Source organism: Muntiacus reevesi, chromosome 9 (genome assembly GCF_963930625.1).
Source record: "Muntiacus reevesi chromosome 9, mMunRee1.1, whole genome shotgun sequence".
Lineage (NCBI taxonomy): Eukaryota > Metazoa > Chordata > Mammalia > Artiodactyla > Cervidae > Muntiacus > Muntiacus reevesi.
Genome location: NC_089257.1, coordinates 42,727,357 through 42,747,158, shown reverse-complemented (window position 1 = coordinate 42,747,158; position 19,802 = coordinate 42,727,357). Strand labels below are relative to the sequence as shown.

At 39.6% G+C, this 19,802-nt stretch overlaps 1 pseudogene; it reads left to right on the top strand.

The window, feature by feature from the left end:
- Positions 1–10,015, top strand: LOC136174504 (olfactory receptor 51I2-like; annotated as a pseudogene).
- Positions 10,016–19,802: the final 9,787 nt, after the last annotated feature.

The window sequence follows — 19,802 nt, the reverse complement described above, 5'->3', positions numbered from 1 at the left end:
ATGGTGCTGACAGTAGGGCAGTTACCTCAACAGGAAGATGAAGGGGGAGAGAACAGCTATACCCCTGAATATACTCACAAGGCCAGTTCTACCTATGACAGCATGGTTGACTATGGATGTGTATCTCAATGGGTGGCAGATAGCCATGTATCGACCAAAGGCCATGGCAAGAAGAACCAAGGACTCTAGAGCATAAATAGAATGGACACAAAACATCTGGGCCAGGCACCCATCAGAGGAAATCTCACCTGCTTGGAACCACAAAACAACCAACGTTTTGGGCACAGTGGTGGAGCTGAGAGCCAGGTCAATGAGTGAGAGGAGGCCAAGGAAGAGGTACATGGGCGCATGAAGGGCACTGTCTGTCACTATGTCCAGGATGAGGGTGGCGTTCCCAGCCAGTGCTACCAGATACATGGCACAAAAGGGGATGGCAATCCAGACATGAGCCCACTCTAGCCCTGGGATCCCCATCAGGAAGAGTGGCTGGGAGATGGTCTTCGCTGATGTTGGATGCCGACATTCTGCATGACAAACAAAGGGCTCTGTCCAAGGGGTGATGGTACACCTGTCCTGCAGCATGAGAGATCTGCTTCACTCACATAAAATGATGACTTTTCTGTTAACTCACCTTTTTTAAGCTGAGAAAAATATTTATTTTTATCATTTTCTTAAGAAACTTAAAAGTTTCTAAAACATAAATCAATTTTTCATCTGCTAATTCCTATGCTCATCAATTGTGCTTTTAGTTCTATATCCAAGTGCCATGATAAGAATTTAGGCATTTGCCCTGTATAACCCCTCTAGACATATCTCCTACCACATTTTGCACATCATTCAGTTGTTTTTCTGTCCCAATACATGCAGCAATATATATTGTCTCTCTCTCTTTCTTTCTTAAAGTTTACAGTATCAGTATTCCCTTTGCCCAAGGAGACTTTTTCCTTATCTTTCTAATTTTTAAACTCTGGGCAAGTTTCTTTGTCTTTCAAAAGCCTTTCCTCTCTAACTTAATCCTTAGTTGTCTTTCTGTTTCTGTTCGTCCATCACTTTCCAAAATCCTGTTGAGCTGAGACTGCATCTTTATGCAATTGCAAACTCCAGACAACATGACTGTGTCTGTACCTAGAAAGATTGATCAATATTCACCAAAAGACTTAATCTTAGTAACATCTTAGCAATATAGTATTGACTTCTTGCCTTAATGCTACAATATTTTGCTTACTTACTCTGTGTTTGTAAGGTAACTGCCCAAATACACACCAAATGACTTATTTTTATGTCTCACCCAAAGTGCCTACAAAGAGAGTAGGCAACCTGAATATACTCAAATGCTCCATAACTGAATATCTACATTATTTTGAGTACATGTGTGAGTTCAGTGGAAGAAAGCAAGAGGTGTAGTCGACATGCTATCTGGGGAGACAGCACTTCTAACTACCCAAAGTCAGCCTGAAGTCTTATACTTCCCCCCAGTTAATGGTTGCATGTAACAGCCAGATCAGGATGCCAAGTGCTGATAGAAGCAGATTGAAGGAGGGAGTAAAGTGTCCTAGAATTCACCAACAGTAGACATCCTGGATGAGCGAACACATGACTGTTGTAGAGTGGTGGTATTATATACAACTTCCCTCAGTAACATTGTATACCTAAAAGCATCCTTTGTAAGAGGACTGGAATCTTGAGCTTTAGCTCTGTGTTTGTCGCAAAAGTGTTATTTAAGAGAAACACTTGAGAAAATCCCTTCCCTTCTCTCAGTTCAGTTCAGTCAGTTCAAGTCGCTCAGTCATGTCCGACTCTTTGCAACCCCATGAACTGCAGCATACCAGGCCTCCCTGTCCATCACCAACTCCGGGAGTTTACTCAAACTCATGTCCATTGAGTTGGTAATTCCATCGAACCATCTCATCCTCTGTCATCCCCTTCTCCTCCTGCCCCCAATCCCTCCCAGCATCAGGGTCTTTTCCAATGAGTCAACTCTTCGCATGAGGTGGCCAAAGTACTGGAGATTCAGCTTCAGCATCAGTCCTTCCTATGAAGGTATAGAAACTTAATAAGACTATATGCTTTATCCTTCAATTAAAAAATAAATAAATTCTAGAAAGACTATATGATTCACTGTTTATCACCCATAAATAAGTAAGCCAGTTGTTTGCATTTCTAATTCATAAATACAAAAACTGAGTCTCAAAAAGGTTGTGGTACTTTTTAATATTAAATTGTGAATAGACAGAAAAGCTGAGACGAGGATGCCAGAATTGTTGCTTTTATAAATTGAGACTTCCCAGAGAAGGGAAGGATTTTCTCAAGGTTAAGTAACACTCTTGTGACAAACTCAGAACTAATGCTCAGGATTCCAGACATTTTACAATGGATCCTTTTAGGTATACAGTGTTACTGAGGGAAGATGTATATAATACTTCCACTCTACAACAGCCATGTATTCACTCAATATGCTCCCGATTTTTTACAAGCTCTTGGTCCCATAGCCACATGTAGGAGTGATAGAGAATAGAGTAATTGTATCTCTGTCTTAGCAAAATGAAACCCAAGTTCAGAGAAATGAACTGATGTAACTCAGATCATAACATATCTTACTGTCAGAACTGAAATGAAGTCTTAGGTCTCCTGATTCAAGGTATGATGTTTTTCCCTCACTTAACTGTCCATTTATATGGCTGATACTTTACTTTCTATCTTTTACTTTCAAGGCACTCCAGTGTCTACATTGCTACAATACCGTTGTTCATTATCTGGACTCCGAAGAGTCAAATAAATGTGGAAAACCTGTCTTATCTGCTTTAAGATTTTCACAGATGGCCCCAGCCACTAAAGGAAAGAAGCTTGGGTGCCACACAAGGGAGCTAAAGTCTTTTCTCTTCCTCTCTTTACCCAGTCTATTCTTGCCCACAGAGGAAGATTTCAAATAGTCATTATAAGGCAGCTGCTACTCTGTGAGCATGTATAGATAGGAGGACCAAGAGATTAGGTATAATCAAGATTGCTTTCCAGGGAAAGTCATAGAAAAAAGACACTGTGCCAGAGGACCACTCTGGGTGGAATGGGGGAATTGTCTCCAACTTTTCCCACTCAGTCTTGTTTCTGGGTCACTCTGATGGCTATGTGTTTGAGGTCTCCTTCTAAGACATAAGCTTCAATCACTGAACTTGGAGCTCTTTCTCAGAACATAGCATTTTCAATTCAAAAACATACCTGTGTGATTGGCATGCATTGACAAGTGAAGCGCACTGAGGTTGAGCTCTGTAATGCGTGTCAGCTATGAGTGTGAGGCTCTGTGGGAGGGTGTGTGGAGGCTTGTGCAGGTACTGTACTGCCAAATGTAATTTTTTTGGGGGGGGTAGATATGAAAATTTTGATTCCATGCACGTGTGCAAGTGTGATTAAAAGGGTGAAGGGATCTGAGTGTGTCATCTGAAAAGTCTGATCTGTTCTGTTTTAAGTCTTATCTGTCCTCAGTGAGTGTCTTCATATGAACTTGGGATTCCAGACTCCTCTTGTCAACAGGCTTGATAAGTGCAGTTATTTATTAACTCTTTGTGACGCTCATGTATGAAAACCCAAGGGGATTACTCTAGAGATTTGGAAGAAGCAGTGATAATTGGATATCCATATGCAAAAGACTGAAATTGGACTCCCTTCCAAACTTAGCTCTAAATTAATCAAACATCTAAATGTAAGACAGATCTACAACATCCTTAGAGAAAACCTTAAGTGTAAGTCTTTGTGTGCCTGTGTTAGATGATGGTTTTATGACACACCAATAGCACAAGGGACCAAAGCGGAAAAAAATAGGAAAACCGGACTTTATAGAAAATACACTTTTAGTATTCGTAGGTCAGTGTCAGGAAAGTGAAAAAGACAAACTACAGAAAGGGAGAGAAGTTTTACAAATCATGTACCTGATAAGTCCCATGGCTGATTCATGTCAGTGCATGGCAAAAACCACTAGAATATTGTAAAGTTATTGTAAAGCCTCCAATTAAATATATAACCTCAAATTAAAATAAATTGATTAATAAGAAAAGAATTTAATACCCAAAATATACAAAGAGCTCTTATAACACAACAACAAAAAGACAAATGAATTAAAAATACGCAAATGATTTGAGCATCCATTTCTGCAGAGATAGACAAATAGATAATAAGTTCAAAAGAGATGTTTAGCTTCACTAGTCATTAGGGAAATACAAATCAAAACCACTATGAGATATCACTCCACACATTAAAAGAGTTATCAGCAAAAATAAAATAAAAACCAAATCAGAAAATAGCAAATGGTAGAAACATATGGAGAAAATGATTCTTCATACTTTGCAGGTGGGAATGTAAATTTTGGTGAAGCCACTTTGGACAACAGTTAGGCTTTTTTTCAAACAGTTATACATAGAGTTACTAGTGACTCAACACTTTTATTGCTAGGCATTAATAAATACTCAAAAGAACTAAAACATATTTTCACATGAAAGTTTGTTTATGAATATTTAAAGAAGAGTTGTTTCTAATAAATAAATAATTTGCATTTTAATTAAATTTGCAGAATAGAGAGATCTACAGGAACTGAAAGTAAATTAGTTATTACCTGGGTCTGGGATAAATGAGAATGAGGAGTGGCTGCTAATGGTAATGGGATTTCATTTCAAAGTGATTAAAAATGTTCTGTAAACTTTGCAAATATGCTAAAAAAAAATAGTGAATCTACAAATTTGATGGTATATAAATTGTCTTAATAACAAAATTTTAAAAAATCATAGAATTGTGTAATCATTGAAACTTGAAAGCTCAACTGCCTAGGACCCATTTACACATGTGACACCTCAGACAAGGCAAGCCCTAGATCTGGCTGGAGGGTACAGAGGAAGGGGCCAAGTTTGTATCCCAGATCTTAGCTGATAGCCTTGTGGGAATGCCAGAAATTTATGGTCATGAGAATGAGAAAGATTGATTTAGCTTCTTTTATTCTTTTCCTTTGTAGTTTCCTCTATTTTTGTGGGATGTTGCAGAGAGAGGCAGAAGCATAAAGACAATCAATTAAGTAGGAAAAAAAGGATAAAAAGGAAAAAAGGTAGAGATGGTAATGATTAACAGGTAGATGAAACATGGTCCAGGGTCTTTACTGGATAAAAATTATTAGGTTTTCTGAGAATGTTAAGTGATTAAATGAATGATCTATGTTTGAAGGCAGCTGTGCTCGTGTTCAGTCACTTCATTCGCATCTGCCTCTTTGCGACACCATGTGCTGTATTTCCCCAGGTTCCTCAGTCCGTGAGATTCTCCAGGCAAGAATACTGGAGCGGGTTGACATTTCCTTCCCCAGCAGCTCTGCTGCTCAGCGGTATGATAACTTTGAACCTAATTTGACCTCCTGGGCGATTCATTTCTCTCACCAGAAAATGGGAAGATACCATTTCTCTCCAAATTTGGTAGTTAAGATTGAAAATGACAATGCTTAATAACTTCTTCATGGAGTCTAAGGAAAATTATAAACACAGAGTATTATTGATGATAATTGTATTTCTACCTCTTACAACTCTAACCAACTCTATATTTTGACTTCTGAATATTCCTTAAGAAGAGAAGGGGAACTTGGCATGGAGAAAAGAAACCACGGAGCTGAAGGTCAGGAGGAATTAGTTATGTTTTTGGCACTCACACTCTGCATCTTACAGAGCCCTTGGAACCCACCCTGGAGAAGATCTAAGGGGCCATGGGGACCTGGTGTGAGGGCAGCTAAGCCCTGCTCAGCTGGGAGGAGAGAAGGTATTACTGAAAGTAAACTTAAGTTCACTTGCCTACAGGCAGGAAAGCCAATCCACTGACACCTACTGCCACTGGCTGCTGGTAAAGGTGCCGCATTTATTGTTGGAGGAAAGCGCTAGGCAGGAGTCTGGGGCAGCTGGTGCTCAAAACCCAGAACTTGCCAACGAGTTTCAGTAAAGCATTTGTAAAGGCAAGGTGAGGGAGGAGGATTGCAGGGTCTGTGATAAGCTTGTGCACAATTCTCTGACTGGTTGATGGTGAGGTATCAGACGGTGTCACAGGGTTAACGTTATCAATCTTGGGGCTCCAGCCAGACTGGGGGTCCAGGCTCATGGTATTTCAGTAGTTCACTTCCATTTGGTGGGGAGCTTAGCATCTGTTTAACCACTCAGGAAATGTGCATCAGATACAATTGACTCTGTATTTCAGGGAGGAACTACAGATTCTGTAACTGCCATAGGATGATTAAATTGTTACCAGTTCTCATGGCCCAACTGCTCCTTTCGTCACTGCATGGTCATATCAATTATTATTATTAATTCTTGAGTCAAATATTTTGTGACACAGAGGAATCTGCAGACACTACAGCTTTTGTACCAAAGAGAGGCAGGCAGAGGACACGGGGGAGGGATCATCCGTAGGAAGGCCCCAAAGGGTCCTGCAGAGTCACAGTCGTGTTGCCTTGGCCTTTGCAGACAGGTCTGAAACAACCATGGGAATAGAACAAGAGGTGTCTAGCGGGATCCCACTGTGAGGAGCCTATTCCCAAATGGGTTTACCTGGGAGACATTATGGCTTTACTATAGCTCCTCCATGGCTCAGAGCCTGATAGGCAACTCCTGTAAAATTTGGTGCATGTAGCATCTTCTGCAGCCTTGTCCTCGCTTGGAGAAAGCATAGCCCAAACTTCTTGGAGCACCAGGGTCCAATTGGGGCATTTCCCTATCACTGTTATTCTGTCTTCTTTTTTCTTTTCTCTTTCTTCTCCCTCTCCAGGTTTAATTTTCCAACCACTGTCTCCCTAAAATCCCTTCTCTGGTCTTACACTTCCTTTCTCTCACCCAACCTGTCCTTTTCCCCGACATGCAAAGAATAGGGACTTCTCCTATATTCATCCCCTCTTCTCTGCCTCTTCCTCACTCTCTGTCTTTCATCTTGCCCTTCAATCTTTCTCTCTCTATCACTTCTCTCTCCATCTTCTGCCCCCACTTTCTTTTGGCATGAATATTGAGAAAACAATATTAAGGAACAGAGAGGAGCACTTGCTGAACTCAAGAAGCATCTCAAATTAGGACAGGAAAGACGTACTAAAACAGGCCCTATTCTAGAGCAAGAGGTTTTTAGTTAAGGCAATTCTAGACTTATACTAGAACTTGTGACATGATAAAGTAGAACTCAAGAGTGGGATTCTCAAGAAGTGGATGACCCATGCATGTCCTTAAGACTGTCTCCCCTCAAATCCTCAGTGACAGTTTGTCTATGTGTACTAATGAGATGTCAGTATATTGTACAGCTTTCCCAGGGATTAGCTGGCTCATCCTCCCTACTTCTTCAAACCCAATGCTGCTACTCAGCATCCCCATTCTTCAGCAGTAATTCCCTGAAAATTTTGTCCCAGACACTTATCGCACTGATAGAGAATTTCTCTCTGATTTTGAATCTGATTGTTCATTGATGTGGTACTGAGCTTCTGGAAGAGAAAAAGCAAAATGTCCCCCAGGGGTCACTTAAAATAATAAAGTAATCAGTGGTGGGTAATTACACTTAAGTGTTAGAAATTATCCATGAGAGGCAAAGGGGAACTAACAAGCAAAGTCACTTATCACAGTGTATTAAAGGGTTTTGCACATGTCACAGAAATATTATTAAATATTCCTAAATGTAGTTTCTTTCCCAGAAAGTTGAAAGTCCTCTGTGTGATAGACCATAGGAAAAGATGCAAGATTCATTGATTACCCTTTTAGTACCCCTTCTCACAACCTCATTGGTTCTGCGTCAAGGAAACATTTCTCATCATCTACTCCTCTTGAATTTGAAAGTCTGTGAGATGAAAAGTTATGATCTATTGTGCAAATTGAAGATTGCTGTTTTTAACCACTCATAGGAAAAATAAGGTAATGGATAGTATTTTTCTAATGTTATAATTTTTTCTCTCCTATTTTTTCTTAAGCTTTTGCAATTAACTTTTGCTTGACTCTACAATAATTTATTATATGATAATATGTGGTTTAAAAATGCATATTAAAGTTTAGTGTAAATATATTCTGTGGCTTTTGTCAAAGAAAACATACTATATAATTTGTTTTCCATCTAAAAATGATGTTAAATGATAATAATAGCAATACTTCTGTAATTCTGACTATGATGGGACATGTTCCAAGTTCAAGTTTTTTTTCTGTCTCTCTCCTTTTGTCATATGTAGCATGTATGCATATCCCTAGGGCAACTCTATTTTATCTTTATCTATAAAATAAAGAAACTGAAGAAGAGAGTTTAAGAAATCTACCTAATGTCATACAGCTAATAAGTGAAAGCATCACAGATTAAACCCAGTGTGTTCTGATTCTATATGCTTTACTGACAAAACTATGATGCCTTTTGAGACATGCTGACTTCCCAAGCTTCCTTCATGTATGCTTCCAGGGTGAAATGTGGGATTCTGGATAACAAAGTCACCTCAGGATGGGAACCGAATTACTGTTACAGTTCTAGCCATGTAACTGCTTCCCAAGAAAACCTGGAATAATTCCTTTTCCTTCCTTGCACCCTTGGTTCCTTGTCTGTCAGGCTGGATATAAGTGTTTTCATCTCTTAGGAGGTAGGTAAGATCATGGCTATGAAATTTGGGGATATTTGCAGGGCAGCTGTGAAAATGATCATAAGGAAGTCAGCTAGAAGACAACCAGTAACACTTAGAGAGCTAGTCAACCACCCTGAGTACCTATTGACTCTTTTCTGAAAGAGTCTAAGAAAGACCTCTTTTTCTCAGCTACCAGCATTTCATGACCTTCTGGTCATCCTCCCAGTGTATTTTAAGAATAAAATCTAGGAATAATCGTAATTTATGAACCTAAGTGTTTCTTTTCCTCTCTGGGAGCAGTAGTAATCTTAGACATATGGTATAATTTCTCCAAAAAGTCATACTGGCTAATGACAGTTGTCCCCAACCTCTCACGGGCAACTTCAAGATCAATGTCTCTGATGATCCCATCTGTATCTTGACGAGCTTCCCAGGAATGAAGCCGTGGGACCCTGGCTATCTTTCCCTCTCCTTCTGCTCTATGCCATCGCCATTGTGAGAAACACTCTGATCCTCCTCATTGTTAAGGAGGAGCCTAGTCTGCACCAGCCCATGTACTACTTCTTGGCCCTATTGTCTGTCAACGACTTGGGGGTGTCATTTTCCACAGTGCCGACCGTGCTGGCTGCTGTCTGCTTCTGGGCCCGGGTGATTGCCTTTACTCTATGCTTAGCCCAGATGTTTTTCATCCACCTCTTCTCTTGGACAGAGTCTGGCATCCTTCTGGCCATGAGCTTCGATCACTACGTGGCCATCTGCAATCCACTGCACTATGCCACTGTGCTCACCCATGCCCGCATTGTGGCCATGGGCCGGAGTACTGTCCTATGAAACTTTGCCCTCATCCTGGTCTTCCCACTGCTGCTGCACAGACTACCTTTCTACCACCCCCGGAACATCCTTTCCCATGCCTACTGCCTTCACGTGGATATGATCAAGCTGGCATGCACTGATGTCTCCCTCAATAGCCACTACAGACTGTCCATTGTGCTTTTCACCTTTGGGCTGGACTCTGCCCTCATTCTTCTCTCCTATATATTTATCTTTCAGTCCGTGCTAGCCATCGCCTCCCCAGGGGATTGCCTCAACACACTCAACACATGTGTATCCCATGTCCTAGCTGTGCTCATCTTCTACATGCCTATGGTGAGTGTGTCCATTGTGCACCACTTTGGTGCTGGCCTGCCCCATGCTGTCCACACCTTCATGTCTCTTATCTACTTCTTTGTGCCTCCCATGCTCAATGCCATCATCTACTCCATTAGGACAAAGGAGATTCAGCGCAGGCTTTTCAAGATGCTCTTCAGGGTCAGGTCCTGGCTGTTTGGCTTCTCTAGAAGCCCTGAAGGATTGGATATTGGGGGCAGAATCATTTGGACACTCAAAGAAGAGAGGGTCACTCTGGAGGATGCTAGTCCTGCCCTTCACACGCTATGATCAAACTTGTAATATATTGGACCAGCTCTTGCCTGGACCATCTTGGGTTTTATCCAGCAATCAATTATATCAATATTCCCTAGAGACATAAAAGTGGTCTCTTTTTAAGAATAAACTAGAGAATTATAAACACCACTACAAGGTGGGAGATATTTTCCAGGAAACTCATTTCAGGACACTTGGTGACATGGCTGGGACTTCTGGTTATGGGCCTGCACAATTCTGAAAAAGACAGAGGCACAGCTGGAATCATGATGGGTTGTGTATCATATCATTACCAGTATGCAACTTAAGCTTGGGTGATTGATCTTAGATGTTGTCAGAAACCGGAGACCTTGTTATGGTGCTGTTTGAAATGTTTTAGAGTACGACAGTTGTGATGGTTAATTTTATGTGTCAGGTTGACTGGGCCTCAAGGCTAGATATGTGGCTGAACACTGTTTCTGTGTATTTTAGTGAGGGTATTTCTAGATGAGCTTATTATTTGAATTGGTAAATTGAGTAAAGCATACTGCCCTCCCCAGTATGGCTGGACCTTATGCAAACTGCTGATTTCCTGAATAGAATGAAAAGCAGAGCATGTAAGAAAGGAATCACTGAAAGTTTTTGTTTTTGTTTTTCAATTATTTTTATTAGTTGGAGGCTAATTACTTCACAACATTTCAGTGGGTTTTGTCATACATTGACATGAATCAGCCATGGACTTACATGTATTCCCCATCCCAATTCTCCCTCCCTACTCCCCCCCGCCTCACCCGATTACCCTGGGTCCTCCCAGTGCACCTGGCCCAAGCACCTGTCTCATGCATCCCACCTGGGCCGGTGATCTATTTCACCATAGATAATATACATGCTGTTCTTTCGAAACATCCCACCCTCACCTTCTCCCACAGAGTTCAAAAGTCTGTTCTATACATCTGTGTCTCTTTTTCTGTTTTGCATAAAGGGTAATCATTACCATCTTTCTAAATTCTGTATATATGTGTTAGTATGCTGTAATGATCTTTATCTTTCTGGCTTACTTCACTCTGTATAATGGGCTCCAGTTTCATCCATCTCATTAGAACTGATCCAAATGAATTCTTTTTAATGGCTGAGTAATATTCCATGGTGTATATGTACCACAGCTTCCTTATCCATTCATCTGCTGATGGGTATTTAGGTTGCTTCCATGTCCTGGCTATTATAAATAGTGCTGCGATGAACATTGGGGTGCACGTGTCTCTTTCAGATCTGGTTTCCTCAGTGTGTATGCCCAGAAGTGGGATTGCTGGGTCATATGGCAGTTCTAATTCCAGTTTTTTAAGAAATCTCCACACTGTTTTCCATAGTGGCTGTACTAGTTTGCATTCCCACCAACAGTGTAAGAGGGTTCCCTTTTCTCCACACCCTCTCCAGCAATTATTGCTTGTAGACTTTTGGATAGCAGCCATCCTGACTGGCATGTAATGGTACCTCATTGTGGTTTTGATTTGCATTTCTCTGATAATGAGTGATGTAGAGCATCTTTTCATGTGTTTGTTAGCCATCTGTATGTCTTCTTTGGAGAAATGACTGTTTAGTTCTTTGGCCCATTTTTTGATTGGGTCATTTATTTTTCTGGAAATGAGCTGTAGGAGTTGCTTGTATATTTTTGAGATTAATCCTTTGTTGCTTCATTTGCTATTATTTTCTCCCAATCTGAGGGCTGTCTTTTCACCTTACTTATAGTTTCCTTTGTTATGCAAAAGCTTTTAAGTTTCATTAGGTCCCATTTGTTTATTTTTGCTTTTATTTTCAATATTCTGGGCAGTGGGTCATAGAGGATCCTGCTGTGATTTATGTCGGAGAGTGTTTTGCCTATGTTCTCCTCTAGGAGTTTTATAGTTTCTGGTCTTACATTTAGATCTTTAATCCATGTTGAGTTTATTTTTGTGTATGGTGTTAGAAAGTGTTCTAGTTTCATTCTTTTACAAGTGGTTGACCAGTTTTCCCAGCATCACTTGTTGAAGAGGTTGTCTTTTTTCCATTGTGTATCCTTGCCTCCTTTGTCAAAGATAAGGTGTCCATAGGTTCGTGGATTTATCTCTGGACTTTCTATTCTGTTGCATTGGTGTATATTTCTGTCTTTATGACAGTACCACACTGTCTTGATGACTGTGGCTTTGTAGTAGAGTCTGAAGTCAGGCAGGTGGAATCACTGAAAGTTTTTGAATTGGGACATTAGTCTTCTGCCTTCAGTCTCAGATTTGAACTGAAACATACACGATTGACTCCAGATTCTCAAACCTTCAAATTTGGACAGGAACTATGGCATTGACTTTTTGGCTCTGGACTTCATGGTCTCTGTAATTGTGAGAGCCAGTTCATTATAACAAATTTAAGATATCTGGTTACACACATATTCTATTGATTCTGTTTATCTGAAGCACCCTAATACCATGTTACAATATTTAAGTAGTCAAAATTAGATTTTAGGATTCCTGGGCATGTTGTTTTCACATGGGAGTCCCGAAATATGTAGGCACTTGACCCTGCCAAATCCTGCACGATTATGCTGTGAAAGTGCTGCACTCAATATGCCAGCAAACTTGGAAAACTCAGCAGTGGCCACAGGACTGGAAAAGTTCAGTTTTCATTCCAATCCCAAAGAAAGACAATGCCAAAGAATGCTCAAACTACTACACAATTGCACTCATCTCACACGCTAGTAAAGTAATGCTTAAATTCTCCAAGCCAGGCTTCAGCAATATGTGAACCGTGAACTTCCAAATGTTCATGGTGGTTTCAGAAAAGGCAGAGGAAGCAGAGATCAAATTGCCAACATATGTTGGATCATTGAAAAAGCAAGAGAGTTCCAGAAAAACATCGACTTCTGCTTTACTGACTATGCCAAAGCCTTTGACTGTGTGGATCACAATGAACTGTGAAAAATTCTGAAAGATATGGGAACACTAGAGTACCTGAACTGCCTCCTCAGAAATCTGTATGCAGGTCAGGAAGCAACAGTTAGAACTGGGCATGGAACAACAGACTGGTTGCAAATAGGAAAAGGAGTATGTCAAGGCTGTATATTGCCACCATGCTTATTTAATTTATATGCAGAGTACATCATGAGAAACGCTGGGCTGGAGGAAGCACAAGCTGAAATCAAGATTGCTGAGAGAAATATCAATAACCTCAGATATGCAGATGACACCACCCTTATGGCAGAAAGTGAAGAAGAACAAAAAGTCTCTTGATGAAAGTGAAAGAGGAGAGTGAAAAAGTTGGCTTAAAGCTCAACATTCAGAAAACTAAGATCATGGCATCCAGTCCCATTTCATGGCCCATAGATGGGGAAACAATGGAAACAGTGGCTGGCTTTATTTTTCTGGGCTCCAAAATCATTGCAGATGGTTATAGCAGCCATGAAACTAAAAAACACTTACTCCTTTGAAGGAAAATTATGACCAAACTAGAGAGCATATTAAAAAGCAGAGACATTACTTTGCCAACAAAGGTCCATTTAGTAAAGGCTATGGTTTTTCTAGTGGTCATGTATGGTTGTGGGAGTTGGACTATAAAGAAAGCTGAGTGCCTAAGAATTGATGCTTTTGAACTGTGGTGTTGGAGAGGACTCTTGAGAGTCCCTTGGACTGCAAGGAGATCCAACTAGTCCATCCTAAAGGAGATCAGTCCTGGGTGTTCATTGGAAGGACTGATGTTGAAGCTGAAACTCAAATAGTTTGGCCACCTGATGCAAAGAGCTGACTCATTGGAAAAGACCCTGATGCTGGGAAATATTGAGGGCAGGAGGAGAAGGAGACAAAGAGGATGAGATGGTTGGTTGGCATCAGCAACTCGATGGACATGGGTTTGGGTGGACTCCGGGACTTGGGTTGGACAGGGAGGCATGGTGTGCTGTGATTTATGGGGTTGCAAAGAGTAAGGCATGACTGTGTGACTGAACTGAACTTAACTGTCCATTGTACTTAATGACTCTTTGCTTATATCTCCCCTGAAACTTTCTTCTACTCTTTAATATCTATCTGCTTCCCCTCAAGAAATCTGAGCTCCCTAAAGGAGCAGCTGTGTCAAAAACTTTCCCCATCCACACTTGACCACTCTAGAGCCTTAATTCAAATAGTGTCTAATGATGTGACAACAATATAAAAGAATAAATAAAAAATAGATGAATAAACAATAGTGAATGAATAGCAGAAGGAAATCAAGAGTGAAAAAAATTAACAGATGAAAATATGGATTATTAATGAATTTCCTTAAGTCAGAATCTCATATTTGGAAATGTTTCCTCTCCTTCTGTGAGCCATGATTCCCTGCATAGAGAGAAATGCAAATGAAAGATTACATTTTCTCCCCTGATTCTTGTATTCCCCCAGCTTTATTGAGATGTGATTGACATATACCTGCTGTAAGTTCAAAGTGTAAAATGTGATGATTTGCTGCACATACGCATTGTGAAATTTTTACCACAGTAAGGTTACTTAGCCCATCCATAGAGATGACTTCTTGAATAAGTGAACTAAACTCAGTCTTAATTTCCTCATCTGTAAAATAGGATCTCTGATTCATCTACCTAACATGTTTGTTTTAAGGAGTACATAAAATGAACTGCTTTAAAATTTTTCTAATAATACATGTGACTTACTGATTCTTTATTTTTATTCAGCAAGAATCAATGTGAAATTCAATGTTTGGCTTCAAAATATCATGTGCAACAGCTAGTCTGAAGAGGTATTTTGTCTCAGATTTTCTTGAATCCTGAGTAGAACTGTTCCATACCTGCTTTTCTGTCTCCCTTGTACTTGAAATGTACTTTAGTCATATCAGCTAAATTGAGTTCTTTGTCTCCTCAACTAAATTGTAAGCAATTTCTGGGCAGGGACTGTTTTATTTATCTTTGTACTCTTCAGTCTCTAACAAAGGGTTTGAAACATAGTAACATACACAGTAGTTGAGGAATGAGTTAACAAATGATTATATTTGCATACCAACCTTCTTTTTATGCTTCACTGAATTATCATATGGTACAATGTTTTACCTTTAAAGCTGATCATAATCTCATTAAAGAATAATATTATATAAAGAGCATATTTTTTATTATCTAAATACTACATGCATTATAGTCTGAGTCTGAATAGAGTGAATAAAAAATTAATTGTACTTGAAATTGTCAAACATCATAAATGTATCTTATATTTTTATATTTCTCAGAATTTATATACTATAGACAGTATATCCATAGATTAATAGAGTGCTAATACTGTGTCTCACCTTTAATAGGTGCTTCCCTGGTAGCTCAGACGGTAAAGTGTCTGCCTACAATGCGGGAGACCCGGTTCAATCCCTGGGTCGGTAAGATCCCCTGGAGAAGGAAATGACAACCCACTCCAGTATTCTTACCTGGAAAATCCCATGGACTGAGGATCCTGGTAGGCTAGAGTCCATGGGTTTGCAAAGAGTCTGACACGACTGAGTGACTCCACTTCACTTCAAGAAATACTCTTTGAAAGAATGTTGCTGTATGATGATTTTGGCTCTGTAACAAATATGACTTAAAGAAGTTGCTGCCATAAGAAGTGGGCTATATGTTTTCAGTGCCAGTGTATTTCTTGTTTCTTTAAATCCAAGGGATTTGAAAGCAACAATTTGGCTCACTTAGGTACCTGTAAAAAGCTGTTTGGGAACTTCTGGGCTAATGTTTTCCACATCACATTCTATAAATTAAGATACTCAGTATCCTTCTCTTGACTTTAGAAATCTGCATCATCTGAAAGAGGAACAGCAGATGGTTGCTGGTGGCAGTATTTATCTATTTAGCATATTAACAAGGAAGTTCATGGCTCTGCCTGGATTTGTAGCTTTCCAGCATGGAGAAAATGCTCAGGCTCTGTTCCAGTTTCGCTGGTGTGAACTGTGATTACAGTGATAGGCTCACCATCACAGGGCTCTGCTGAGTCAGGTCGTCAGATGCATCTGAAGAGAGCTTTGGGTTTCTTCTCAGCTGTTGCTTACACAGTCATGTCCAACTCTGTGACTTCATGGACTGTAGCCCAGCAGGCTCCTCTGTCCATGGGATTCTCCAGGCAAGAATGCTGGATCGGTTGGCATTTCCTTCTCCAGGGGATCTTCCCGATCCAGGGATCAAACCCAGGTATCCCATATTGCAGGCAGATATTTTATCATCTGAGATACCAGCGGAAGCCCCTGGGCTTCTTTAGCCTCTTCCTATTATTTAACTTCCACTGTTCTTGGAGTTTGATTGGTACAATATTCCATTCTTTTAAAGCTATAAGATGAATTATACCTAGTCACCTTAAGAAAGATTAGGGTCACCCATCTTTTATGAGCTGGAAGTGGGTCCAGGGTCCGTCTGGTCTATGTGTCTGCTTGAGCCACTGGAAGCAAATGCCAGAATACTTACATTATGGAGCAGAAAAAGAAGACATTTTCTCCATTGGTGCTGGTTCTTTTTTTTTTTTTTTTTTTCCTTTCTTTTTTTTTTTAATTAATTAATTTTTTTCAGTGGGTTTTGTCATACATTGATATGAAGCAGCCATAGAGTTACACGTATTCCCCATCCCGATCCCCCTTCCCACCTCCCTCTCCACCCGATTCCTCTGGGTCTTCCCAGCCCACCAGGCCCGAGCACTTGACTCATGCATCCCACCTGGGCTGGTGATCTGTTTCACCATAGATAATATGCATGCTATTCTCTCGAAACATCCCACCCTCACCTTCTCCCACAGAGTTCAAAAGTCTGTTCTGTACTTCTGTGTCTTTTTTCTGCTTTGCATATAGGGTTATCATTACCATCTTTCTAAATTCCATATATATGTGTTAGTATACTGTAATGTTCTTTATCTTTCTGGCTCACCTCACTCTGTATAATGGGCTCCAGTTTCATCCATCTCATTAGAACTGATTCAAATGAATTCATTTTAACGGCTGAGCAATATTCCATGGTGTATATGTACCACAGCTTCCTTATCCATTCGTCTGCTGATGGGCATCAGGTTGCTTCCATGTCCTGGCTATTATAAACAGTGCTGCGATGAACATTGGGGTGCACGTGTCTCTTTCACATCTGAATTCCTCAGCGTGTATGCCCAAAAGTGGTATTGCTGGGTCATATGGTAGTTCTATTTCCAGTTTTTTAAGAAATCTCCGCACTGTTTTCCATAGTGGCTGTACTAATTTGCATTCCCACAAACAGTGTAAGAGGGTTCCCTTTTCTCCACACCCTCTCCAGCAATTATTGCTTGTAGACTTTTGGATAGCAGCCATCCTGACTGGCGTGTAATGGTAACTCATCGTGGTTTTAATTTGCATTTCTCTGATAATGAGTGATGTAGAGCATCTTTTCATGTGTTTGTTAGCCATCTGTATGTCTTCTTTGGAGAAATGACTGTTTAGTTCTTTGGCCCATTTTTTGATTGGGTCATTTATTTCTCTGGAATTGAGCTTCAGGTGTTGCTTGTATATTTTTGAGATCAATCCTTTGTCTGTTTCCTAATTTGCTATTATTTTCTCCCAATCTGAGGGCTGTCTTTTCAACTTATTTATAGTTTCCTTTGTTATGCAAAAGCTTTTAAGTTTCATTAGGTCCCATTTGTTTATTTTTGCTTTTATTTTCAATATTCTGAGCGGTGGGTCATAGAGGATCCTGCTGTGATTTATGTCGGAGAGTGTTTTACCTATGTTCTCCTCTAGGAGTTTTATAGTTTCTGGTCTTACATTTAGATCTTTAATCCATTTTGAGTTTATTTTTGTGTATGGTGTTAGAAAATGTTCTAGTTTCATTCTTTTACAAGTGGTTGACCAGCACCAGTTGTTAAAGAGGTTGTCTTTTTTCCATTGTATATCCTTGCCTCCTTTGTCAAAGATAAGGTGTCCATAGGTTCGTGGATTTATCTCTGGGCTTTCTATTCTGTTCCATTGATCTGTATTTCTGTCTTTATGCCAGTACCATACTGTCTTGATGATTGTGGTTTTGTAGTAGAGTCTGAAGTCAGGCAGGTTGATTCCTCCAGTTCCATTCTTCTTTCTCAAGATTCCTTTGGCTATTCGAGGTTTTTTGTATTTCCATACAAATGGTGAAATTATTTGTTCTAGTTCTGTGAAAAATACCGTTGGTAGCTTGATAGGGATTGCATTGAATCTGTAGATTGCTTTGGGAAGAATAGCCATTTTGACAATATTGATTCTTCTAACCCATGAACACGGTGTGTGTCTCCATCTGTTTTTGTCCTTTTTGATTTCTTTCATCAGTGTTTTATAGTTTTCTATGTATAGGTCTTTTGTTTCTTTAGGTAGATATGCTCCTAACTATTTTATTCTTTGGTGAATGGTATTGTTTCCTTAATTTCTCTTTCTGTTTTTTCATTGTTAGTATATAGAAATGCAAGGGATTTATGTGTGTTAATTTTATATCCTGCAACTTTATTATATTCATTGATTACCTCTAGTAATTTTCTGGAAGAGTCTTTAGGGTTTTCTATGTAGAGGATCATGTCATCTGCAAACAGCAAGAATTTCACCTCTTCTTTTCCTCTCTGGATTCCTTTTACTTCTTTTTCTGCTCTGATTGCTGTGGCCAAAAATTTCAACACTATGTTGAACAGCAGTGTTGAGAGTGGGCACCCTTGTCTTGTTCCTGATTTCAGAGGAAATGCTTTCAATTTCTTACCATTAAGGATAAAGCTTGGTGTGGGTTTGTCATATATAGCTTTTATTATGTTGAGGTATGTTCCTTCTATTCCTGCTTTCTGAAAAGTTTTAATCATAAATGAGAGTTGAATTTTGTCAAAGGCTTTCTCTGCATCTATTGAGATAATCATGTGGTTTTTATCTTCCAATCTGTTAATGTGGTGTATTACGTTGATTGATTTGCGGATATTAAAGAATTCTTGCATTCCTGGGATAAAGCCGACTTGGTCTTGGTGTATGATTTTTTTAATATTTGTTGGATCCTGTTTGTTAGAATTTTGTTAAGGATTTTTGCATCTATGTTCATCAGTGATATTGGCCGATAGTTTTCTTTTTTTGTGGCATCTTTGTCTGGTTTTGGAATTAGGGTGATGGTGGCCTCATAGAATGAGTCTGGAAGTTTACCTTCTTCTGCAATTTTCTGGAAGAGTTTGAGTAAGATAGGTGTTAGCTCTTCTCTAAATTTTTGGTAGAATTCAGCTGTGAAGCCATCTGGTCCTGGCCTTTTGTTTGCCAGAAGATTTTTGATTACAGTTTCTATTTCCTGGCTTGTGATGTGTCTGTTAAGATCTTCTATTTCTTCCTGGTTCAGTTTTGGAAAGTTATACTTTTCTAAGAATGTGTCCATTTCTTCCAAGTTGTCCATTTTATTGGCATAGAGCTGCTGGTAGTTGTCTCTTATTATCTTCTGTATTTCAGTGTTGTCTGTTGTAATTTCTCCATTTTCATTTCTAATTTTGTTAATTTGGTTCTTCTCCCTTTGTTTTTTAATGAGTCTTGCTAAAGGTTTGTCAATTTTGTTTATTTATTCAAAAAACCAGCTTTTAGCTTTGTTGATTTTTGCTCTGGTCTCTTTAGTTTCTTTTGCATTTATTTCTGCCCTAATTTTTAAGATTTCTTTCCTTCTACTAACCCTGGGGTTCTTCATTTCTTCCTTCCTAATTGCTTTAGGTGTAGAGCTAGGTTATTTATTTGGCTTTTTTCTTGTTTCTTGATGTAAGCCTGTAATGCTATGAACCTTCCACTTAGCACTGCTTTTATAGTGTCCCAAGGTTTTGGGTTGCTGTGTTTTCATTTTCGTTCATTTCTATGCATA